The sequence below is a fragment of the Coregonus clupeaformis genome, chromosome 32 (genome assembly GCF_020615455.1).
Source record: "Coregonus clupeaformis isolate EN_2021a chromosome 32, ASM2061545v1, whole genome shotgun sequence".
In the NCBI taxonomy this organism is placed as follows: domain Eukaryota; kingdom Metazoa; phylum Chordata; class Actinopteri; order Salmoniformes; family Salmonidae; genus Coregonus; species Coregonus clupeaformis.
The window spans coordinates 4,013,040-4,039,100 of NC_059223.1; the positions used below are offsets into that span (position 1 = coordinate 4,013,040).

At 43.4% G+C, this 26,061-nt stretch overlaps 1 protein-coding gene across 1 annotated transcript in view; it reads left to right on the top strand.

Moving 5' to 3' along the window:
* Positions 1-2,058: 2,058 nt before the first annotated feature.
* The window catches only part of LOC121559459 (ankyrin repeat domain-containing protein 11-like), a 128,797-nt gene continuing 104,794 nt past the window's right edge, over positions 2,059-26,061 (top strand). Inside the window, 1 exon segment of the mRNA XM_045210006.1 lies at positions 2,059-2,485. The gene's annotated coding sequence lies outside the window, so the exon portion shown is untranslated.

A 26,061-nucleotide genomic window follows, 5' to 3' on the forward strand; every position in this document is an offset into this window, starting at 1 on the left:
GGGTCAGAAGTTTACATACACTAAGTTGACTGTGCCTTTAAACAGCTTGGAAAATTCCAGAAAATGATGTCATGGCTTTAGAAGTTTCTGATAGGCTAACTGACATCATTTGAGTCAATTGGAGGTGTACCCGTGGATCTATTTCAAGGCCTACCTTCAAACTTTGCTTGACATCATGGGAAAATCAAAAGAAATCAGCCAAGACCTCAGCAAAAAAAATGGTAGACCTCCACAAGTCTGGTTCATCCTTGAGAGCAATTTCCAAACGCCTGAAGGTACCACGTTCATCTGTACAAACAATAGTACGCAAGTATAAACACCATGGGACCATGCAGCCGTCATACCGCTCAGGAAGGAGACGCGTTCTGTCTCCTAGAGATGAACGTAATTTGGTGCGAAAGGTGCAAATCAATCCCAGAACAACAGCAAAGGACCTTGTGAAGATGCTGGAGGAAACGGGTACAAAAGTATCTATATCCACAGTAAAACGAGTCCTATATCGACATAACCTGAAAGGCCGCTCAGCAAGGAAGAAGCCACTGCTCCAAAACCGTCATAAAATAGCCAGACTACGGTTTGCAACTGCACATGGGGACAAAGCTACCCAGACTATCTGCATTTACCATTTCTGCACTAACTTTTTTGACTCATCACATACACTGCAGCTACTGTTTACCTCCCGAGTGGCGCAGTGGTCTAAGGCACTGCTGTGCCATTAGAGATTCTGGTTCGAATCCAGGCTCTGTTGTAGCCGGCCGCGACCGGGAGACCCATGGGGCGGCGCACAATTGGTCCAGGGTAGGGGAGGGAATGGCCGGCAGGGATGTAGCTCAGTTGGTAGAGCATGGCGTTTGCAACACCAGGGTTGTGGGTTCGATTCCCACGGGGGGCCAATATAAAAAATAATGTATGCTCTAACTGTAAGTCGCTCTGGATAAGAGCGTCTGCTAAATGACTAAAATGTACTTTATTCCTAGTTATATGTACATATCTACCTCAATTACGTCATACCCCTGCACATCGAGTCAGTTACATTTTGTGATTTACTTTACTATTTACTATTCTTTTTCCATTTTCTTTCTATCTGCATTGTTGGGAAGGGCCCGTAAGTAAGCGTTTCACTGTTAGTAAATACACCTGTCGTTTACGAAGCATGTGACACATTTTTTTTAAAAGGAACTCCTACACGCATGCAGTACGACCTGTATGTCCATTTAATAATGTAGAGGACCATTAAACAAATAATGTTTTGAGAGGCAAAATAAAGGCCCACCCCATCATCGTGACGAACATTTAAATAAGCCAATGAAGAAACAGATTCAAGAGAAAAATAAATATGTTAACCAATGATTGCTCTTCTTACATCTCCGTGCAGGTCATGTTGCCGCCCAGCAGAGGCCGCTCTTCAATGGGTGCAATCGATATGCATTACCAAATTACCCAAACCTGTCTGACTTTCAAAGTGTGCACAGGTCATCATCATCAACAACAACAATGTTGTGATATTGAGATTGTAGTTGTCAACGGTAAGAAATCATGCATCGATAATTGCACCGAGAAAAAGTGTTTTGGAAGTGAAATAGGCTATTCAGACCTGTCCTGTGATCTGGACATTTGGGACAGACTAGGGTGCTAGTTACCTGTAAATGTGCTTTGGTTCTACTGACATCATGAGTAGGACTACGATAAGATTTAAGTATGCAATAATACGTTTGTTCACGTGAATAATAATAATACGATATGAGGTATCTTAATCCATCACGCTGGGCGAGGTAAATCAAGTGCACCCAGCCATCGTACTCCATTTCCTTTGCCTTCTCTCCCAACTGTATAATGGAAATGGGTCCCCAACCATGGAAATTGAAGTAATCCGTCAACCATGTTCGCGCCTTCAGATTATTGTATCAATGTAGATTTTGTACATTGATTTGATCCATAATGGCGCAAATTTCATCGCTGCACAAATAGTACCCGCCCACATTCAAAAGCCAATCACAATCAGTGTTTCATTTGGCCTCTTTCCTTTAGCCCCATATCGAAGTCAAAGCCCGTCTGGAAACAGTTTGCAAGGGGTCGTTAAAGAAGATTAAGCCGAAACAAAATATCGTTTTTAGCTACTTTAAGTTTACCTCACAAGTCTCCCGTTTAGATTACCGAGCATACAAAGCTTCATTTCAGACCATGGTGACAAAATACAAATTCTCCATGAACGTTTTCGAGAAGATCTTAAGCTTTCTCTGTCGGTTGTTGGTGTTCAGGAATTAGCAAGCTAGTTAGCACTAGCCTAGAAATATTAGCTAGCTAACTAGCCTAGCTTGCTAACAGTAGCTTCCAGTAGTCGGATTTTGAACTACGATGTTTGCAACATTTCTTGGATGTCTACGGACGGCAGATTGCTGAACCAGAGGGCCTCAAATGGGAAAAACAAGCATCGGACAGGAATATCGCCGATAAGCTTGTCGATGTAACACAGATTCTGTCGAAGGTAAGACGCAATAACATTAGTTGGCTAGCTAGCTGTGTTTGTTAGGTGACTAACGTTAGTGAACTATATATGTTAGATAGCTAAACAGCTAAGGCTAACGGTATAATTAACTAGATAACATGGCTTCGTGCTTGAGTCGAAGAAATGTGTTATGAAGCTAGTTGACCCCCCCAGTATTCTAACTACGTACGCGTTTAACTAGCAAGATGGCAAGTAAGGTCTTAATCTAGGCGAAAAGCGTGGCAAACTAGCCTGCGAGTAGTTTGTGGACCTACAGATCCTGCTAATGTTATAGCTAGATATTTAGTTGCATAGGTAGTTGGGATATACTCCCAAATGTATTTGAAAAGCTTCAGTGCCATCCATGTAATAGCCTACACTTATCTTCAGGCGATTTATCTATTTTGTTGTTAAAAAAAGAACGAACACCATGTGTTCAAGGGAATACTATATCACTGCCAGTGACGTTTTTACAGACAACTCATCTGCTTATTTCTTTGTGGAAAAAGACACCGAGATGGGATGAAATAATAGGTTATGTTGATGTGTAATGCAGTGGTGAGATCAGCTAAGACTAGCATCATAATAAATTAGTGCTTTCCAAAGTTGCTGGACTTCTCCTTGATTTGGCAATGTTTGTTTGCCTAGTCGACTCATGGTCCATGGATCCAGGATTGGTACTTTGATTAGAATATTTTACTGTAATGTATTAACACAGTTACTGTGAAATGTGTCATTTACTATGTCCTAACAAGAGCATCATTGTGGTTGTCATCAAAGTAATACAGGTGTGCAGTGTTTTCGAATTAATTCCTATAGTAGTCCCAATGCCATTGGTTTCAGGCTCTATAATTTGAGTGGCTGTGGAATGGTATGAACATTTCAAGTCAACAAGAAGTCAAAATAGTAAGGCTTTGACTTCTGGTTGTGGGAGAGCATGAAAAGATGAGCATGGTTCTTAACAAATGACACTGTACTTGGAGTAGACTGTGGTTGATAACGTTTTGGTGCAGTATCAGTGATGTTGAAAACACTGCAGTGGAGCTGCTGGCTGTATTTTCTTAGAGATACTCTGAGCTCTTCAGCTTGTTGGGCGTTCACATTGAAATTCACTGCAGACGCAGCAATGCATGTAATCCCCCACCACCACCTTTGTCAAGACGTTGGAAGCCCCAATTTCGTGTGTCTTAGTTTCTGTAGTTATTTTGCAACTACATCCCTCTTCTTTTTTTTATGTAAATACAACTTTGCTCTGTGTTGGATGTATTAAATCAACTTTATACAATAAGTAGCCCTGGTACCTGGTGCAACACGTATTACGCCATGTATCCACTTGGTACACTCCCCTGTTAGTTTCAGCTTTAGGGTGAGGTTTTGGAGAACTTTGTAGCCAAGATGGAGATTTTCACCAGTGTCCTGTTGTAGTGTGTAAGCCTGAGACAGGAAATTGAGTCCTGCCTGGGTCAGTGAGGTCAGGAGCTGTGTTGGGAGCTGGGATTTCTCAGAACGATTTCCTGTTCAAGGCAGACATCCGGTGTGCCCGGTCTTCAGCTGCCTAAGTGAGCCACTTTGACTCAGGTTCAGAGACCGTGGTTCCTGTTGTGTCCTGGCCCAAGTCTCCTGAACATTAGCCCATTTGTGGTCATGGCAGTGCCACTATTTTACATAGTCCCTCAGTGCCCTCGCCTGCCTACACGGTGTGTAACGTGACACCTTCAGCAATGGCAGACTGGCTAATATGGGCAGAAATATAAATTGCAGTGGGGAACAATGTGTCCCTCACAATGCCTCTCTGGCAGTCTGGATTGGAGGGCCTTGTTCAGTTTGGCGTGTTATGTCTTGTGTAGAGGAGAGTGACAAGGCTTCCGCAAGTCTGTACATCCTCCATCTGTGTTTATGTTGCTGCTCTGTGCGACTATCTTAACCTGTGGTGCAGGAAAGACACAGCAAAACATCAGTACTGTGACTGTCTGTGGTCTGTCCCACCACATCCTCTCTACACGTTGGCCCTGAGGTCAGTGTGCAGTAGCTGCATTGGCCCCACACTTGTTGTGGCATGCATTGCTGAGAAACTGCTCACCTAAAGATTTACAATGTTTATACCCAGGCAACTGTTTCCATTGGATTGAGTCACAGCTCTGACAAGGTGTTGGATCTTGAATCACAATGTTTTTTATTTTTGTTTACTCTGGTTCCAGGCCACATGTTTGAATGTGGGAAGGAAGGTTTTGTTATGTTATGAGCTAATGATAAACCCAGTCATGTAGCTGGCCCCACCAATACTGTGGACAGCATTAGGGTATAGCCAGTGTTCCAGAATCTTCTGTGTCCACAGAATGGGGCTAGCATTCGCTTTTTTTCTTTGCGGTGTAAATCTTTTATAACATTCTCCCAGCTAGCGCAATCTCTCTGGACTGTCGATTGCCATTTAAACCCCTTTGAAATCGTTCCCCCTCCCTCCACACAAACAAAAAATATCAAAATGGCTGTGTCTCATTCTCCCTGCTCTGCCCCAGGGACAGGGATGCCTCATTTGGAGTTTTGAAGGTCCTGTGTCTGATGCCTCCTCTCCTGGTCACAGGTTTTGCTCACGTCTTCCACTGCAGCACTTTTAATAATATTTATTCCCTGACTCTTATAGATCAAAGGGAACGGGTCTCCCCTCCTCTGGTTTGCTGCAGTTTTAAAACCTAACTTTTAACAGTTTTGCTTTTGATCTTTTGATAAGGGCACACTTGAAGCGGAACATTTTGGTATTGCTTTTAAGGTGAGAAGCACGGTGTTATTTTTCAGAGACCAATACATTTCCCCCCAAACATTATGTCATGAAGCAAAAGCTTCAATTATAGGCTTTTGCTTCCTTGTTTACAGTTGGATGCTGTTGTACCTTTGTGTATTTCCTCCCAAAAAGTCCAGCACTTTATGTTCAAGAAGTTTTTGTATGAGAGAGCAGTTTCTGTGTCAAGTGTGGGGGAGGTTACAGCTTTGCTAACGTGGGCAGATGTGAGCTGGGAAGGATCACAATCACAAGGGGGGTGTAAATCTGAAGACAACAGTTGGTGTTTTGATTGGATGTGCTTAGCACTGCGTGATGTATTATCCATACGTGGCACTAAGAATGTCCTTTGGTAGCTGGCTTGGCTGGCCAGTTCTTCAGTCACTGCCTGTGAGCCCCTGAAAGAGGAGAGCTCTGACGTGTCCTCTGTGCTGCTCTGTCCTGTCTGGGTGGAGAGAGACCAAACTCAGCTCACATGGAATCGCTTGCCTCAGTCACTCCTCCTCACTCTTAAATGTTTCATACTTAGTTTTTCTCTCCCTCGGCTGCTCAAGTTCTAAGTGAGCAGGGTTTTATCCAGCGTTTGAAATGCTTGGGAGGAGAAGGACTGCCATTTTAGAAATGGGTTTAGGCTGCTGGCTAGAGTTGTGCCAGAGAATTGAATTTCCTGTGGGTTGTTGTGGGCTCGTATCTCCCCTCTCCTTTTGGTGATGAGCTGGGTGGGTGGGGGAGCGTGGCCTGGCTGAATCTCAATCACTGGGGCCTTCAGCTCTGCTGTCCTTTTGATGGGGCAGCTGCAGCCATTCAATCGGTCCATTTACATTGAAATGCAGCGACAGGAAGGGGGATGGGGTCGTGGGGCAGTGCGTGACTGAAAAGCATACCTAAGCAAAGACCAAAGAGGACGTCCTCCACGGGGCTGTGACACTTTGTTTTCACTAGCCCTGGTGCCATATACATCACACAAAGGCCCTAAGCACCCTCCTTTGACCACCAAGGACATTTATACTACTCAGCTATTATTTTTGTTTTTTTATACAACCAAGCTTTGATTTGTGGAGTTTGTTTGTTGTTCAATCTCTTTACAACAATTAGCAGCTGAAGTTTTTGTTTGCTTTTGTGGTTTGCACATTGCCAATGTATTTTAACCACACATTTGTTATGATTCTTTCATCACATTGTTTCCACCATATTCTCTGGCTTGTTTCCATTAGCCTATACTCTGGTTGTTATTATGCATTGGATTCAGTCCTTCCCACTGCCAGTTCTAATGGGTGTCACACTGTGATCTTGGATGTTAAACTAAGCCTGCACACAGGAACTTTCTGTTACTCATTAGGGTTTGATAGACAACTGTGTTTCAGACAAATGAGGCCAGTGTGTCACATGACTAGGTTGATATAGCTAGCTTTCCAGGATTGCTTGGAGCTCTTTTGTGAAGTGTGACACTGATTTGGAGGCTCTGTCTGGTGGGGGATGGGTTTGCCTGTGACTTGTGTAGGGTTGGTTGGGTGTTTTTCTACATGCTCTGAGCTGTTCGTTTGGACAGGTTTAGGTTTGTCCTGCTTGCCCAGTGGGTACCTTCACCTGACTGTTGAGATCGCCTTGCATAGTTCCTTCTAAGGTTAAAGCATGCTTCAGTTTGTTTTGCACCCAAATACTGTTTCCTCTTGCAGCCAAGCCAACTGTCCTTAAAACCAGTTAGTGGTGTTTGAGTCTATAGATTGTCAACACCTGCTGGCTGCAGTGCTGGTTGATACTCCTGTTTTTCCTGAAATGTCTCATACAGTGCAGTCGGAAAGTATTCAGAGCCCTTGACTTTTTCCTCGTTTTGTTTACGTTAAAGCCGTATTCTAAAATTGGTTAAAATAACATTTTCCTCATCACACAATACACACAATGGCAAAGCAAAAACAGGTTGCTAGAAATGTTTGCTAATTTATTAAAAATAAAAACAGAAATATCACACTTACATAAGTATTCAGATCCTTGTTGATGCACCTTTGGCAGTGATTACAGCCTCATCTTCTTGGGTATGACTCTACAAGCTTGGCACATCTGTATTTGGAATTTCTCCCATTCTTCTCTGCAGATCATCTCAAGTTCTGTCAGGTTGGATGGGGAGCGTCGCTGCTCAGTTATTTTCAGGTCTCTCCAGAGATGTTCAAGTCCGGGCTCTGGCTGGGCCACTCAAGGACATACAGAGACTTGTCCCGAAGCCACTCCTGCGTTGTCTTGGTTGTGTGCTTAGGGTCGTGGTCCTGTTGGAAGTTGAACCCTTGCCCCAGTCTGAGGTCCTAAGTGCTGAGGAGCAGATTTTCATCAATGATCTCTCTGTACTTTGCTCTGTTCATCTTTCCCTCGATCCTGACTAGTCTCCCAGTCCCTGAAAAACATCCCCATAGCATGATGCTGATGATGCTGCCACCACCATGCTTCAACGTAGGGATGGTATTGGCTAGGTGATGAGCGGTGCCTGGTTTCCTCCAGACGTGACGCTTGGCATTTAGGCCAAAGAGTTCAGTCTCGGTTTCAGACTTGTTTCTCATGGTCAGAGAGTCTTTAGGTGCCTTTTGGCAAACTCCCAGCGGGCTTTCATGTGCCTTTTATACTGAGGAGTGGCTTCCGCTTGGCCACTCTACCATAAAGGTCTGATTGGTGGAGTGCTGCAGAGATGGTTGTCCTTCTGGAAGGTTTTCCCATCTCCACAGAGGAACTCTGGAGCTCTGTCAGAGTGACCATCAGGTTCTTGGTCACCTCCCTGACCAAGGCCCTTCTCCCCGGATTACTCAGTTTGGCCAGGCGGCCAGCTCTAGGAAGAGTCTTGGTGGTTCCAAACGTCTTCCATTGAAGAATGATGGAGGCCACTGTGTTCTTGGGGACCTTCAATGCTGCATAATTTTTGTACCCTTCCCCAGATCTGTGTCTCGACACAATCCTGTCTCTGAGCTCTACGGACAATTCCTTCGACCTCATGGCTTGGGTTTTGCTCTGACATGCACTGTCAAATGTGGGACCTTATATAGACCGGTGTGTGCCTTTCCAAATCATGTCCAATCAATTGAATTTACCACAGGTGGACTCCAATCAAGTTGTAGAAACATCTGAAGGATGATCAATGGAAACAGGATGCACCTCAGCTCAATTTCGAGTCTCATAGCAAAGGGTCGGAATACTTATGTAAATAAGGTATTTCTGTTCTGATTTTTTTTGTATACAGCTGCAAAAAATTCTAGCCCTGTTTTCGCTTTGTCATTATGGGGTATCGTGTGTAAATTGATGAGGAGAAACATGTATTTAATCCATTTTAGAATAAGGCTGTAACGTAGAAAGTCAAGGGGTCTGAATACTTTCACAATGCACTGTACCTCCTGCAGTTAACTGGAATAGTCTGCGTGGGGAAAACACCTTTTAGCACTGAGTTTTCAAACTCCGAGGCGCAACATCGACTCAACAAACCAAATTAGGGTTAGGCAAGTCAATGGGAGAAGTAAAAAATGCGTGCTTAGTAGTTAATTTTCTCATTCTCAAGGCAAAACTTAGATTGGAGATGTCTTAACCTGTCACTACTACAGCCTTGTGAAACAGCTGGCTAGCGCTAGCTAATGCTACCTAGCAAAATCCATACTTGGAAATAATATTCCAATAAGTAACTTAATTTCCCCCCCCCCATCACTACTATCTAGGTTATCATGATAATCATCATGCTCTTGTTTTGATGTTGAGAATGTTAATCATGCATGTGTGTGGACACTAATGCTCCTACTGCCAAATGTAGGCCTACTTTCATTATTTGTCCTACGTGTGTCAAACTCCACTCGGTAGTGTTGCTTTTTATAGAAATACGCCAGCCTTATCTTGCGTGTGTGTGTGTGTGTGTGTGTATATATATATGTAGGACAGAACAATTTATGACTTGCTGATTATGTATGCAAGGGGTTGCTTCCAACACAATTTTTGGTTGGAAATTCCATGCTAATTTCTCAGAATAATGTCTTGTTTTGAACGTACCACGGGAGATTTTGAAAATCTTGGATAATCCTATGGTCTGAAATAGCTGGTTTTCAATTTCATGTGGCACGTTTGGTGCACTTTTAGAGAACCATTCCAGTTGCAGGGCCCACGTTGAAATCTATTTAAGGCTATTGCTGTTCTATTATGAATGTTTTACATAATGAATTATTCAATTGCGCGTAACAGGGTTATTTTTGGCGCATTTGAAAGTGCAGTAAGAGTGCTGACCAGCCACCCACTGAGAAACTTCACAGGGTCGAGGCCTGCTGCGCCCCCTTCTCCCTACTGTCAGTCAGTCATGCTTATCTGCATTCCTGGCTGGGCCCAGCACCGCCAGGTGTGGCCATGTCATGCACAGTCATGCACGGTAATGCTAGCTAAACAAACACCCTCCTGAACCACACATACACCCATACCACACAAACAACTAGGTCTGGGAATTGCCAGGGACCTCACAATACGATGTTACGATACTATGCATTGTGATTCTCACAATTCTATATGTATTTCGATTCTGCAATTTTTTTATTTTTTTTATTTATTGCGATTTGATGTTCCAAACATATTGCTCACTATATGTCTGCTGCATAGGCACGAGAGAGCATGAGAAAATTAGTTTTGATCAGTCATGGAAATAAGTTCTGAAAACGTCTCACTATTTAAAAAGATGGAGAACAAGCTAAAGGGTGAAAAATACTGGACTTTTGACGCAGGTACAGCAGACTAAAGCTACCTAGTGCAAAAAAACACTTATTTTTACAAATCTATACTTGAAGTCGCATCACTACAAACAACCTTACCCATCAACTTTTCTGCTCAGGATGGTCTAGCTAGCTAGTGTCTCTGCTGAAGGTGCTGCTATACTCTAACACAGTTGGCAAGGCGCTCTACCTATGCATAGCTCGAGTTCTTCAGGAAGCGCTGTTCACCGGAAGTGAAGGGCGTTGGAGCTGACGGTTTGCCTCATTTCCTTCATTGAGTAAATCACTGTGACACACAAACACTAGCGTGTCTGTGTTTGGGGGAGGGGCTATGCGGTACTAGCGTTTTCCCTCCCCCTGTTTCTACCAAGCTTGGTTTGCCAAGTCGTAGGTTTCCTACAGTGTCTCTGCACCATGTAAATGCTCTCTGTGTGAAAGAAGGCTGTTGTGAAAGTTGACTTCTCCTTCAGTGAGAGAATGCCAGGTATGCAGCACCTAGAATGTAAGGCAGGAGGTGGAGAGACGTCTCTCTTTTCATCTGTGTGATCAAAGCCTCTGCAGCGTGCACTTCTTTTAAGCACTTCTTTAGCAAATACATGCTCCAACCTCAAAGATTCATCTGTGCTCGTTGGGATGCTGCAGCCTTGTAGTATGTATGTGTGTAACTCTCTGGGTGTGTGTGTTGAAGGGGTCATGGTGCTGCTGATAACATATGCATGGACTTGGGTTCTGAAGAAATTACCTATTACTCTTCAGGCCAGAATAGTCGGTCTGCCAGCTGCTGTGAGCTCTTCGCTTTTCATTTGACACTGCTGTGTGATACTGATTCTTACCACTTAAAAATACATTCACTGCAACTTTACAAAGATTTTAAATAGGCTAAAGCTTTTTTTTCACAGCAGTAGACATGCTGTTTTCCTGTCTTTTTGGGATGTCGCCATTGATTTCCCTCTAATCTAAAAAAGGAACATGTTGACATACGATTCGAGCTTAAACGTGTATTAATCTGAATGTGTGTGCCCTTAAAAAGAGAGCGAGAGAGTGAGGCAGGATGAGCACAGAATGATAGTGGAGAGGATTGTTATGAAGGGTAATTGCGTTCCCTAATGACAGCCTGTCCGGCTTAGCTGTAGTGTTTGTGCAGCACTGCATGCCAGCCCTGCCTGTGAGAACAGGAAGTTGATGCATCTGTGCCACAACCAAGCACCAGGCCCCATGCCCAGCACCATCAGTACTCTAGTGGGGAAGTGAGAGTGACCACCACGGCCTTGAGCGTGGCCTCTGCCTGTTAGAATCCTGTGTGATTCAATGTCTGTGTGTGAATGAGTGTGTGTTTGCGTGGTAACACCTCTACATATAGTGTTATTATTGTTAGATTAATTTGGATTTTAAGAATAATGACTAAAGGATTTCACCCCAAATACAGTATAAATGTTAGAATTATCATGTAGTGTCAACCCACTAACAGAGGGGGCGGTACTAAACATTCAAGGGTGAAGGGGAAGGCGGAAACTGTTTAGAAAAGCCACCTAAAGGTGGGAGGAGTCAAGTTCAGGAGGTATAAAACCGTATGTTTGTGTTTTTGGCGTCAGAGCTCTCTCCATGAATAAAAATACAGATAATACTTGTGGGTTGTGGACCTTGAATCATTGATGATTAAAACCAGAGCCTTACAACCTCTGGTAATGATTCAAGCTTAGGTTGAAGTAGAGAGAGAAATTCACGTAACAATTATGAGCCCTGTTAAGGCTGGCTGCATACAGGAACACACCCCAGCTGTGTGGTTGGCTGTAGCTGCAATCTGTGATGTTTTCAATGCTTCATCGTCCAGGTGGTACTTCGGAAGCAGAACTAAATAGACCCTTCGCAGCAGTGACCACACACACACCGACATGCACACACACACAAGCATGCACACGCATACTGCCACACAAATGTTCCCCATCCCCTCTATGGACTTGGCAGTAATTTCTACACAGCCTTAATTCATGCATATCCACTTCTCCTGGGCAGACAGGTTTCCGATGAGGAGAAAATGAGAAATCACAGGGACTATGGCTGTTAGGTTGGTGGCTGGTTGTTTGGCTCCTGGCTGATTGGAGGGGATTGGAAGTGACACAGAGGCCCAACAGAGGACATAGATCCTCTGAAATGCCTCCTCCACACCTGACACCCACAGCTACCCAATAGCCATGGTGGTCAGCTCCCGTTACAGTGAGACCCCGGGCAGGGACGGCCGCCTCTCAAAGCTATGGGATTGGAAATCCCCTCCAGAGCACATTACTACACCACCCATACTACCTTGATGAGGGAGGAGAGTGTTGAATGTGCTTAAACAACCATAACAATCATTGGTTTCTGCACCACAGAGGTATTATGTCCACGTCCTGTAAGTCAGCTGGTGTAGCAGCAGATTAGATGAATTGGTTGTATCTGGCTGCCTGGCTGAGAGTGGGTGGATGGCTATGTGCAGTCTTAATGCAGAATTGATTTAGGGTGGCTGTGTGGGGTTGATGTGCCATGTGCTGCTGCTTGCACCTCCCTTCCATCTTCAGATTCACTAGGCCATCATTGAAACCCCTCTGCCTTTGCTGCCATGGGAACAGGAAATGACAAACAAAATGGTCCTTGAAACGGTCAGGTAGGCTCTCTAGAAGCAGATCTTACATCAGTGAGAAAATGAAATCTTCGACTTTGGGGAAGAATCCGTTTTTTTTAGTTTGGTGTATATTTACATTTTAGTCATTTAGCAGACGCTCTTATCCAGAGCGACTTACAGTTAGTGAGTGCATACATTTTTTCATACTGGCCCCCCGTGGGAATCGAACCCACAACCCTGGCGTTGCAAGCGCCATGCTCTACCAACTGAGCTACACAGGGTATATCTAGGGTAATTGGCCACCTCAGTTCCTGTATACTTGGGAGAGGGGAGTCTTTGAATGCTGCTATTATAACCTACCTTACTGAGGCCATCTTATGTGTTTCTGAGAAGCTTGTCACAGTTTCCCTCACGTCACTTTCCGTTCTCATCGTAATTTCACTCTTAAGGCGTCCGCATGCTTCCCAGCCGAAACAGTTGGGAAGAGTTTGTGCATATATTATGACGACATTTTGATGTTTTTTGTTCGTTTTGTACTTCGATAAGGGTTTTTTCGGCCTCATGCAAATGTTTTAACTTGAGAAATACCGCACCAAACATCCTAGTCAGATGCAAATAAGATCTCCTCTGCAAAATTTCATGACCGATTTTCTTGATTTATCTTAGATTACATTTCCTCAAAATAGTCAGAATTATACTGGCTACGGCGTCTCAAAATGGACAAACAGTACTATTGCCGCTTTTTTATTTGTTTTTCAAGCAACAGTCTTTTTAAGGGAGAATTCAAGCGCAGTTCGGCTAGGCGCCAGCCGAATTGAAGCATGCTGACACCTTTACCCCTCAGGGCTCATCCTCTTAAATCTCCTCATCCATGTTCTCTATTCCGTTTCTGCTCACCACTCTTTCTGTTTCTCTCTCATGCTCTCTCGCTGCGTTCTCTCTCTGCATTCGAAGACCGCGTCAGTGCACCAGCCAAGGCTACTGCAGCCCTGCTCGTCTCAGAATCTTAAGTGCATGAGGCTGCTTTTGCGGTGAGCTGCTCCACAGAAACACAGCGCTGTTCCCTTCCCAGCCTCCAGTTCTGCTGTGACTCAGTCAGATGTTGTTTACGTCACTATTTCCGTGCAGCCATCACAGCTCCATCATGAGGGGGCTGGAGATGGGTGAAGGACAATGCACATTTAAACATCCTTTCTCACACACGTCGCCCACCTCTTACCAGGCGTGTTCTACCTATTGGTTTCCTCTGGGCATATCAATGTCAAATGATGAAATATTGGTGATTTTAATAGTAGTGTTAATTATTCTGATGCATAATCTCTTTACACCTCTCACTGTCTTTCCTGGGGGGCAAATGGATTAAAACCCCTTATTTGTTCATGTAAAGAGCTACACACCCATCCTGTCAAGACATTTAATATTATTCTATGGGAGAAGTGCGCTTTGGGGTTCATTTAGTGTATCTTCCTGTCCACCGCTGCTCTCCAATGAATAATACGGTAAAATCTGAAAATAATTTCTCTTGAATGTCATGGCTAAACCTGTGCAGGCATTCTAACAACCTGGTATTCAGCCTCTCAATTGCTTCTGCAGAGGAGAATAGATGTAGAATGAGAAGGGGTTGGACTTGGTACTGTGAAATGTGCTGCTGCTTTGTAGATTAGGAAAGACTATTGGGTTGGTTTAGATTTTTTGTGCAATTTCTGAAGTCTCCCTTTTTGGGTCTTCTACAATGTGATGGTTAGGGAGCTAAAGATGGGGGGGGGTAATGTGTGTTCTCTTACTGACCCTCAATCCACCTCTGCTGTTGCACTAGGGCGTGTGTGTGGTAGACAGCCCGGGGAAGGGCATCAACCCCTCCCATCGTGTCTGTGAGCTAGTCAGTCACAAACAAGCACTCAGGCATGGTAGTGAAGCTGTGTACGCACGTCTGCTGCCTGCCTGACATTTAGAAAGTCTTTATGGTTTAAATAGTGGCCATTATGAAATGGCAGCCTTATTGTCCCTGTTATTTCAGAAGATGACAGGATCAACAGGAGACCAGGGATGTGTCTGCCCCCCTGAGGTGAGGTTTGATTTCCTATCGACGACCTCGTCCACAAAACTCACTAATTTATCATACTCACGTTTCCTCTTGAATTCTGTAAAGGCTGTTCTTATTTCTTTCAAAAGGAAGCGGAAACTCTCCAGGAGAAAGCACACATACGTTTAAAGCACACGTTTTAGATTAGGACCAGTGAGTGTTTTGAATTCCTTGGAATGTGGGTTTCGCAGCACAGAGAAATGGTTACCTTGACAACAGTAGAATGCTGGGTGTTTTGAGATGGAGTGTGTGAGCCCAGTGTGGATGGTGGCTCTGCTGAACAAACAAGCCCTGGTAACTGTCAGGAGTGGTGCGGATTCCTCTCTCCTTCCTCGCTTTCTTCCTTCATTTGATAAAACCCCTTAATTTCATCCTTTTAAATTTCTACCATTATCTTCCCCTCCTCACCATCTGGTTGCATCACCCTGCCTATCTTCCCTTTATAATGTTTCCTCCTCTCTCCCCTCTTCCCATTTACGTTCTAGTCATTTAGCAGACTCTCTTATCCAGAGCGACTTACAGTTGGTGCATTCATCTTAAGATAGCTAGGTGGGACCACCACATCCCCTCAGCATCAATCATAGGACTATAATTCTTCCTATAGTATTGGACAGATGGACCTAATATCCTTAAACTACACTGGCCATGTCAGAAGCCTTCTCTACGTGGACATGGGGGGGGTAATAATGTATATCTCTTCAGATGGATATTGGCATTTTTAATGGAATCGCTGGCTAGTTTGGGGGAGGTTCAATATCGTATTGAATTGGATTCCAGTTTAGAAATCAATGAGGTCCATATGTCTGAACTGTGGTCAAAGTGCAATGGTCATTTTGCTGGAATGCCTGTTATGGTGGCTCTAGTTGAAGGCACAGGCTTATCTTTTCCATGTGCAAATAGCTCTTTTGCAGTAGTCAAGCTCTGTCATCAGTATCATGCTTAGGACTAAAAGTTAGCCCTATTTCAGTGTGTAGCATAAGTACCTTGTTGAACCTTTTTTTATTCTGCTAAGAACCTATCAAAGACCATGATGTAGAAAACGATGGGCCATATGTTATTGTTCAAGAATAATCAGTAAATGTTAGGTAATTTCCCATTTCACTGCAATTTCACTCTAGAATACAAAATATGTACATGGATGTGCACGTGAGTGCATAAATCGTGTGTTTGTGCCTGTGGTGTTGTCCACGCAGTGTGAAAGGGCCTGTGGTGCTGCCTGCCTGGCTCTGTTCTCAGTCCCCCTGCCTCTGCCTGCCTCTCTGCCGTCTCGCCTGCCTGCGCTGGAGGTGAGGAGTTTTAGCGTGGTCCCTGCAGAAGCCAGCCTGATCAATAATGTAGATGTTTTTTGAAGAGGGGCAGTGTGCAGGTCTCTCACACGCAGCACACACACCCTCCCGCCTCCCCTCTACTCCCCCCTCTCTCAAGAGGCAGTGTCAGGTTCCTCTCCAATGTGGAGGACAGACAGGATGGCTGAATCTAATTTGCCTCAGTAAGATATTACAATAAGCGTGCTGCGGCTGCTGATGCTTGATGCTTGAAATATAGCAGGCTGCCACTGGACTCTGGTGTCTGTCATATTGAGCTGCTGCTGTTCCGAGCTGTAAGTCATTGTGGGGGCTTTGAGAGGCGGACAGGGTGAGACATTGGATAAGGTGGAAAATAACATGCTTGTTTACATATCAGCTCTTGCAGGGGTCGTGAAATATCTTGCTGCGTTTTGTAAACGCAGATCTAAAATGCTTCTTATTGTAATTTCTGCTCGGCTTCAGACACATTTAGTGCTTCAGTTGCACTAGACAGCACTCTGATAGATGTGTAGCTACTTTTTTCCTGTACTTTTCTCGGTGTAGTCTACTTTTCTCTGGTAAAATGAAAGATTAACTTCAAGCAAAACATTAAGAAATATAGCTGGCTGCATTTTGTCTTTGATAAACATTTTGAAATATGATGGCCATGCATCGTTTTTGCCAAAAATTCCTTGCTTTTTCATTGTAAGCTCATTTACTTGTGTGGCTGCTGGCCAAATACCGTTGCACTTCTTTTGTCATCTGATGAAAATGAAGCTATTTTCTGAATGTGCTACACTAATGTATTTTCTGTGAAGGAAAACTGTAGTTGCATTCCCTTGATCGCTCTGTGAAGCAAAAAAAAACACTGACTTTCAATATAAAACGCAGGTTGAAATGGTTTAAAACTGCTTTTTGAAAACGCTGATTCCTGAACTCTAACGCGACCCCTGTCTCAATAGTAAGTGCCTGTGTCTCGTCAAAGAGGGTAGATGGAGGCTATGGTTTTGTCAATGGGATCACGTTACTTTATACAGTATTTAGCCATACTAGTTTAGGCTACATGTTCCTGTTTCACCAGTTGTATTTTGGTGAACATGCTTTGTTACATTAAGCATTTTAGACATTTTGTGCGTATTTGGAGTTTATATGCAATGTTTGCACCCTGCATATGAACTCCTGATATAAGGCATTCTGTAAGGGCTCAGACACACCAATATCATTTGATGGCCGAGAGTACTTAGCACCTCTAAATGTAATTTGCGAACCAAGTGCGCACCGATTTTTACATGTACTGCGCCTTCAGAAATTATTCATACCCCTTGACTTGAAATGTTACAGCCTGTATTCAAAATGGATTAAATATATTTTTTTCTTGCCCATGTACACACACTACCCCATAATGACACAGTGAAAACATACTTTTAGATTTATTTTCAAATTTGTTGAAATTTAAATACAGAAATCTAATTTACATAAGTATTCACACCCCTGAGTCAATACATATTACAGCTGTACCTTTTTCTGAGTCTCCAAGAGCTTTGCACACCAGGATTGGACAATATTTGCACATTATTATAAACAACATTCAAGTTGGTTGTTGGTCATGGCTAGACAGACATTTTAAATTCTTACCATAGATTTTAGTCTGCTGTAGTTAGGCCACACAGGAGCATTCAATGTCGTCTTGGTAAGCAACTCCAGTGTTTATTTGGCCTTGAGTTTTGGTTTATTGTCCTGCTGAAAGGTGAATTTGTCTCCCAGTGTCTGTTTGAAAAAAGACTGAACTAGGTTTTCCTCTAGGATTTTGCCTGTGCTTAGCTCTATTCCATTACTTTTTTTTATCTTAAACTCCCTTGCCGATGACAAGTATACCCATGTCAGGATGCAGTCACCACCATGCTTTAAAATATGAAGTGGTACTCAGTGATGTGTTGGGTTGGATTTGCCCCAAACATAATGCTTTGTATTCAGGACATAAAGTTCATTTCTTTGCTGCATTTTTTGCAGAGTAACTACAATGTTGTTGGTCCATCCTCAGTTTTCTCCTATCACAGCCATTAAACTCTGTAACTGTTTTAAAGTCACCATTGGCCTCATGGTGAAATCCCTAAGCGGTTTCCTTCCTTTCCGGCAACTGAGTTAGGAAGGACGCCTGTATCTTTGTAATGACTGGGTGTATTGATACACCATCCAAAGTGTAATGAATAACTTCACCATGCTCAGATATACAATATTTGCTATTTTAATTTTTACTCATCTACCAATAGGTGCCCTTCTTTGCGAGGCATTGGAAAACCTCCCTGGTCTTTGTGATTGAATCTGTGTTTCAAATTCACTCCTCGACCCCACAGATAATTGCATGTGTGGGGTACGGAGATGAGGTAGTCATTCAAAAATCATGTTAAACACTATTATTGCGTGCAACTCATGTGACTTGTTAAGAATTTTTTTACTCCTGAACTTATTTAGTCTTGCCATAACAAAGGGGTTGAATACTTATTGACTCAAGACATTTCAGCTTTTAATTTTGAATGAATTTGTAAACATTTCTACAAACATAATTCCACTTTGGCATTATGGGGTATGCCAGTGACACACAATCTCAATTTTATCCATTTTAAAATTCAGGCTATAACACAACAAAATGTGGAAAAAGTCAATGGGTGTGAATACTTTCTGAATAATCGTGTGGGGAAAAAGTCGTCAGTCAGACGTCTACAGCAGGTGGCCCCTAAAACACTGCACGATCGGTAGACAAATGCTAGATGCACGTTCGGTGCGAGCCTTAAGTCAGTTGGTTCCACGCCACAGTCCCACTGCATAAAGAATAGAAGCTGAAAAACTGCACTGTGTGCACCAATGTAAAACAATTATGCACGCTAGAATAGCAGGCTGCCAACACACAATTGACTCCTCTCACACGGACTCATGCCATACTTCTTATTTATCATGTTTTGAATTGCTTTGAACTCTTCTCGTTTTTGCAGCCAGGTCAGTATTCGACGTCCATGTCTGAGAACGTCGGGAGGTGACTTGGAAACCGGCCTATAGGGGCAACCGTGAGCGCTGTTACCTTCAAGTAGGTTTTGCCAAGTCGTTGTGGACGAGGGGTGGCGGATGGATGTAAGCATCTGCCTCTGATTCCAAAGTTTGAAAGTTCCAATCCAGCGATAGAAAGTTGTTTATTTTTGTTTTAAGCCTATCCCAAACCTTAACCCTTACCTTAACCATTTGGAGTTAATGCCTAAACTTAACCTTAAACACTTTGAAATGTGACATTTGCAACAACTTCTAAATTTGACGTTTGAGAAACATGGATAAACGTCTAATTCTGTAGTGAAACTGTAAGAGCTAGCTGTGTTTTTATTCTCGTGAAAACACAACTGGTCTAAATAACTGAAACCTGAATTGCCATTTAGTCATGATTGTTTTCAGCTTACGTTTGGGTTTACAGCGCTCCTGCTGTTTTTAGAGACTACTGGAAATGTGTCATATTCTTCCCTGGTGGTGATGTGGATATACTCTGAATACATATCCCAAAGGAAATAAATGATCTCACTTCAATACATTTTAATAGAAAGTTAGCAAAACTTTTTAGTATTATCCCAGTTGACCTATTTGCTTATGGTCTTGCCTACGAACAGTTTTTTAAATTATATGAGAAAAAAATATTCCATTTTATTTGGAACGGCAAGCCAGACCAAATTAAACGGGCCTATTTATATAATGAATATGAATTCGGAGGACAGAAATTATTAAATATTAAAGCATTAGACCTATCACTAAAAGCTTCAGTCGTACAAAAGTTATACTTAAATCCAAACTGGTTTTCTAGCAAATTAGTTAGATTCTTGAACATTGGGTGAGACAATGGCCTTTTTCCCTTTATTCAGATTACAACCTCTCACTTTGTTATTTGAAAAGGTAATCATCTCCCATATATCACTATTTCTAAAACAAGCCATAGAAAGTTGGTTGCAATTTCAATTTAATCCTCCAGAAACAACAGAACAAATAATGCAACAAATATTGTGGTTAAATTCAAATATACAAATTGACCCCAACATTTGTTTTGGAAAGTATGTTTAAAAAAGGTATCATCTTCGTAAATGATTTAATCGGTAGGACTGGTGGAGTTATGTCGCACATGCAGCTAACAAAAACATATGGAAATGTCTGCTCTACCCAAAATTACAACCAAATAATTGCAGCCTTACCGCAAAAATGGAAGAGGAAAGTGGAAGGGGGAGAAAGTAAGGAACTTGTCTGTTGGCCTTGCATTAAAGAACATAATTGGTTAAGGAAAACTGTGATAAATAAAAAAGTATACCAGTTTCATTTAAGGACCAAAGGATTGACAGCCATCCCATATAGATTGCAAAATAGTTAGGAAGAGATTTTTTGACGTACCGATACCATGGCATATGAACTAATACGCAAAACGACACCGGATTCAAAACTTAGAACCTTTCAATTTAAATTTATTATATACAATTCTTGCTACCAATGTTATTTATATGGGGGATACAATCTTCCCAGCTCTGCAGATTTAGCTGCGAAGAGAGAATCATTAGATCATTTGTTTTGGTACTGTCCATTTGTAGCTTGTTTTTGGACACAGGTCCAGGAATGGCTAAAATATTGCAATATTGACCTGGAGCTAACCTTGCAGATAGCATTACTGGGTGATCTGAAAAGTCATAGTCAATCAATCAATATAATAATACTTTTAGCAAAAATGTTTATTTTCAGTTCACAATCTGTAGAAACAATGAGAATAGAAAGGTTCAGAACTTTTGTAAAACATCACAGTACAGTTAAAATATATGGCAAATAGAAATCCTATATGGATGGTGTTAAGAGATAGATGGGTGGTGTTGAATAGAGCTGAAGGATGGGACTAATAACAACAAATAATAACAAGATAACTAATAATGTAAGCATACTGTGTCCATAATAAGTATATAGGTTGTAGGTTGGGAGCTATTGTAAAAGAGCACAGTTAGAAAGATATGGCATATAGAAGCAAGCCGGATGGACATCATGAAAATGATCGGAGAGGTTGAGGGTAGAGGAAGTTCAGGAGTAAAAACAAACAAAATATAAATATTGTAAAATTGACTGTGTCCATAAAATATATATATTAAGTATAAGCTGGAAGTAGAGGCCTAAGCATTGTTGTTCACTAGTTTACTCCAAGTAGGGAAAGGGTGGTGGGGTTGGAAAGTAATAAAGGGGAATAAATCTATTTTTAAAGGATGTGTGTGTGTGTGTGTGTGTACAGTGGGGAGAACAAGTATTTGATACACTGCCGATTTTGCAAGTTTTCCTACTTACAAAGCATGTAGAGGTCTGTAATGTGTATCATAGGTAGTACACTTCAACTGTGAGAGACGGAATCTAAAACAAAAATCCAGAAAATCACATTGTATGACTTAAGTAAATAATTAGCATTTTATTGCATGACATAAGTATTTGATCACCAACCAACCAGTAAGAATTCCGGCTCTCACAGACCTGTTAGTTTTTCTTTAAGAAGCCCTCCTGTTCTCCACTCATTACCTGTATTAACTGCCCCTGTTTGAACTCGTTACCTGTATAAAAGACACCTGTCCACACACTCAATCAAACAGACTCCAACCTCTCCACAATGGCCAAGACCAGAGAGCTGTGTAAGGACATCAGGGATAAAATTGTAGACCTGCACAAGGCTGGGATGGGCTACAGGACAATAGGCAAGCAGCTTGGTGAGAAGGCAACAACTGTTGGCGCAATTATTAGAAAATGGAAGAAGTTCAAGATGACGGTCAATCACCCTTGGTCTGGGGCTCCATGCAAGATCTCACCTCGTGGGGCATCAATGATCATGAGGAAGGTGAGGGATCAGCCCAGAACTACACGGCAGGACCTGGTCAATGACCTGAAAAGAGCTGGGACCACATTCTCAAAGAAAACCATTACTAACACACTACTGCTTTCATGGATTAAAATCCTGCAGCGCACACAAGGTCCCCCTGCTCAAGCCAGCGCATGTCCAGGCCCGTCTGAAGTTTGCCAATGACCATCTGGATGATCCAGAGGAGGAATGGGAGAAGGTCATGTGGTCCGATGAGACAAAAATAGAGCTTTTTGGTCTAAACTCCACTCGCCGTGTTTGGAGGAAGGATGAGTACAACCCCAAGAACACCATCCCAACCGTGAAGCAAGGAGGTGGAAACATCATTCTTTGGGGATGCTTTTCTGCAAAGGGGACAAGACGACTACACCGTATTGAGGGGAGGATGGATGGGGCCATGTATCGTGAGATCTTGGCCAACAACCTCCTTCCCTCAGTAAGAGCATTGAAGATGGGTCGTGGCTGGGTCTTCCAGCATGACAATGACCAGAAACACACAGCCAGGGCAACTAAGGAGTGGCTCCGTAAGGTCCTGGAGTGGCCTAGCCAGTCTCCAGACCTGAACCCAATAGAAAATCTTTGGAGGGAGCTGAAAGTCCGTATTGCCCAGCGACAGCCCCGAAACCTGAAGGATCTGGAGAAGGTCTGTAGGAGGAGTGGGCCAAAATCCCTGCTGCAGTGTGTGCAAACCTGGTCAAGACCTACAAGAAACGTATGATCTCTGTAATTGCAAACAAAGGTTTCTGTACCAAATATTAAGTTCTGCTTTTCTGATGTATCAAATACTTATGTCATGCAATAAAATGCAAATTAATTCCATAAAAAACACACAATGTGATTTTCTGGATTTTTGTTTTAGATTCCGTCTCTCACAGTTGAAGTGTACCTATGATAAAAATTACAGACCTCTACATGCTTTGTAAGTAGGAAAACCTGCAAAATCGGCAGTGTATGAAATACTTGTTCTCCCCACTGTATATATTGTTCCCTGGTACCCAACACTCCAGCTATTTGGGTAACTTGGTTAGAATATTGTTTTCAAGAATAATTCATAACAGTAGGTATATTATTCCTGTATTCTATTTAGTAATACATTTGAAAAAATGCACGCTACAACCAAGTGCTGAATAACAATGCCACCATGAGCAGCTTGGTGCCCCACCTACAAATAAATGGAGCTAAGGGAAATGCTGTCTGTGTGCATGCTGCTCTGTAGGTGAGCAGTGCAGACTCTCCCTGTCCCCCTGTGTCCGTGTCTGCTCTGTGATGCATGTTCAGTATTCAGACATAAAGGTCAGAGCTAGTGTCCCAGTCCCAGGCTGCTGTCAGCTCAGTCAGATGTGTTGTCTGATAGGGCAGCCAGAGAGGACTGGAGAGGTGCTCTGTATCCCAGGGACACAGGGAGAGAACGGATGGGGATGGAGGGGTCTGCCTCATCGTCCAGATTTCCCAGATAAATGGAGCTGACCAGATTGTGAAAATGGTGGCGCTTCCTGTAATCCGATGCCCTGGGGAGCAGAATAGAGGGGGGGGGGACAACAGAAAAGAGGCATGATAAAGGATGGCTGTGCCTGCCCTCAGGCGACCATTAGAGCACCCGTCTTCTCCTTAATCCCACAATGCCCGGTGCCCCACATAGGCCTGCACGTTCGCACAAAGCCACGGGCCAGGCCGCAGACACACAGTGGCAGCCCGAGCTGAAACAACACACAGTCCAGCCTGTTGTTTTTAGAGCTCCACTCACTTTGCCCTCCCCCCAGCCATATTACTAGAGCTCAAATGGGGCTGACCTCTCACTCTCCTCCCTTCGCTCTGTCTCTCTCAGTAGCTCGGCTCTCTTTTCCATATTTTCCAGTCTTTGCTTTGAGCTGTGGGCTTCAGAATAGCATGTGTATACACGCTTGGGTCCAGTATTTATTTCCCCCTCTCTCCTGCAGACACAGCCAGTGTTTTCAGCCCTATCACCATTGCAACATGTTGTGGACTAATCTCCGGAAATATACACATTAAATAGCTACGGCTCTATGGCATGTGGAATTGTTTTGTGTGTGAGATTGAGGGTCTGAGTGTTAGCAGTTGTTGTGTGTGTTCCCTCTGTTTTATTTCCAAGCAGTTATCTGGACACAGTGTGGTATGGTTGTAGCAGAGCAGCTCTGGCAGCCATTGTCTGTTGTTGAGGCTAGGTCCTAGGATTGGCCATGACTCCTCCCAACTCCAATGAGATTCTTGGATCTCAAACCCTGGGCGTTGGGCTTCAAAGCTGGACTATTGAGTCCACAGAGACCGTAGTTAAAATCAACACTGGCCAGGTTTTCAAACTTGTCAGAAGTATGACTTGCCTTCACACGCACCCATATGCACACCACTCCTCATGAACAAAGTCCATTATTTGTCTTTCCCCTGTTGATGTTGAAATACCCCATATCTAGTAGGGATTTGTTTTAAAAGATGGTGTTAGTGTTTTCACTTCAAATAGCCAAACATGCGAAAGAACACCTTTGTCCTGAGCTGCCCCTGCTTACTGTCAGCATGGGGGAAGGAAGGGTGAGGCTTGAACTCTCACCTCTGACCTTTTGCATGTTTAGTGCAAATGTCCTGCTTTACTCATCTCATCAATTTGGCCATATCATAAAACCTAACCCCTGTAGGAACACAACAGGGATGTTAGCCAGAAGGAGAGAGAGCTAGCTAGTACTTGTAGGCCTATGTCCTGCAGTGTGTTTGGATGTGAAGCTACAGGCTAGTTGGCCCATGTCGGTCTGTGTGCTGACTGTGCTCTCTAAGCCTGGTCTTTCTGGTAGGCTCACCTAAAAGCCATGCTGATTAGTATCTCTAGATTTTTGTGAAGCTTTTGTGCCAGGTTTTGTGCCTCAATCAGCAGTTTCTACTCATGTGTCGCCTGCCTTCTCAATCTCCCATCATGCTGAGTCAAACCTAATTAGCCAGGATAGATGCAGCCGTAACAAATGAGCACGTCAAAGCCCCCCAGTGTGGCTCAACACAAGTTGTGTAAACATGGCTGGTTTTGGGGAACCGGTCTCATTCACCAGAGAACCCTGCTAAACGTGTATTAACACACAGAAATACATTGGAGTAATAACTGGAGACGTTGCGCCTGGAGGGTCACTATAGGCCAAACACACACACACACACTCTTTGGTGTGAGACCTTGGAGGGGCCCAGAGCTGCAGCGCAGAACCAAAATCTCTGCGGAAGCATAGTTCCCGCTCAGCCCAGTCAAAACTGTTCGCTGCTCTGGCACCCCAATGGTGGAACAAGCTCCCTCACGACGCCAGGACAGCGGAGTCACTCACCACCTTCCGGAGACATTTGAAACCCCACCTCTTTAAGGAATACCTGGGATAGGATAAAGTAATCCTTCTACCCCCCCCAAAAAAAAAGAACATTGTAAAGTGGTTATCCCACTGGCTATAAGGTGAATGCACATATTTGGAATTCGCTCTGGATAAGAGCGTCTGCTAAATGACGTAAATGTAAAATGAAGAGCAGACAAACTTCAGCGTCTCCCTCACTCTCTCTGCAGACATGCCTCACTCAAGCCTCACTACCCCTGCAAAAAGGCTCTTAAAATGGGCCAGAAATAGCCCAGGCTCCCCACCTGCCCTGCAAACCTTCATTTAAGTCTAAGTAAGTAGGATTTCTGGGTTTGACTGTGAATGGCCAAACCTATGGTGGCGTGTCTGTGCTCCCAGCAGTCTGTCCACCCATGTGGTAGGGATTTAACGTCCAGTTTGGTCCTGTTACACTTTACTACTTCCTCAGTCATAAATGTACAATTCCTGGACACATTGGACTGACTGGCAGCTCCCTCCACTGCCTCTGTGGGGGAACGGGTGACTTCTAGTCCAGCTTAACGTCAGCAGGTAGTAAATTACCTCCTTGCTGTGTTTTTTTATACCAGTAGGCTGTCTCTGCCGTGTTCACATAAGAAGAGCCGCCAAACCGATGTCACATCCTGCCCAGCAGCCCTGGCAGACAGGACTATGGATATTTGCACGAGCATTTGTGTACTTCTGCCTCGCTATGGCCAGGGCAAACACACTTACAGTAAGCCTCAAATAATGACACAGGATTAATTTATGGCGTTCTTAAAATACCTAGTCTTCCCTGCCCCTTGCCTACAGACAAAGCTGTCTCTTCTCGTTGAGTCTTGTGCCTGCCCTGAGGGCATGAGGGGACCACCATCAGGTAGGAGCC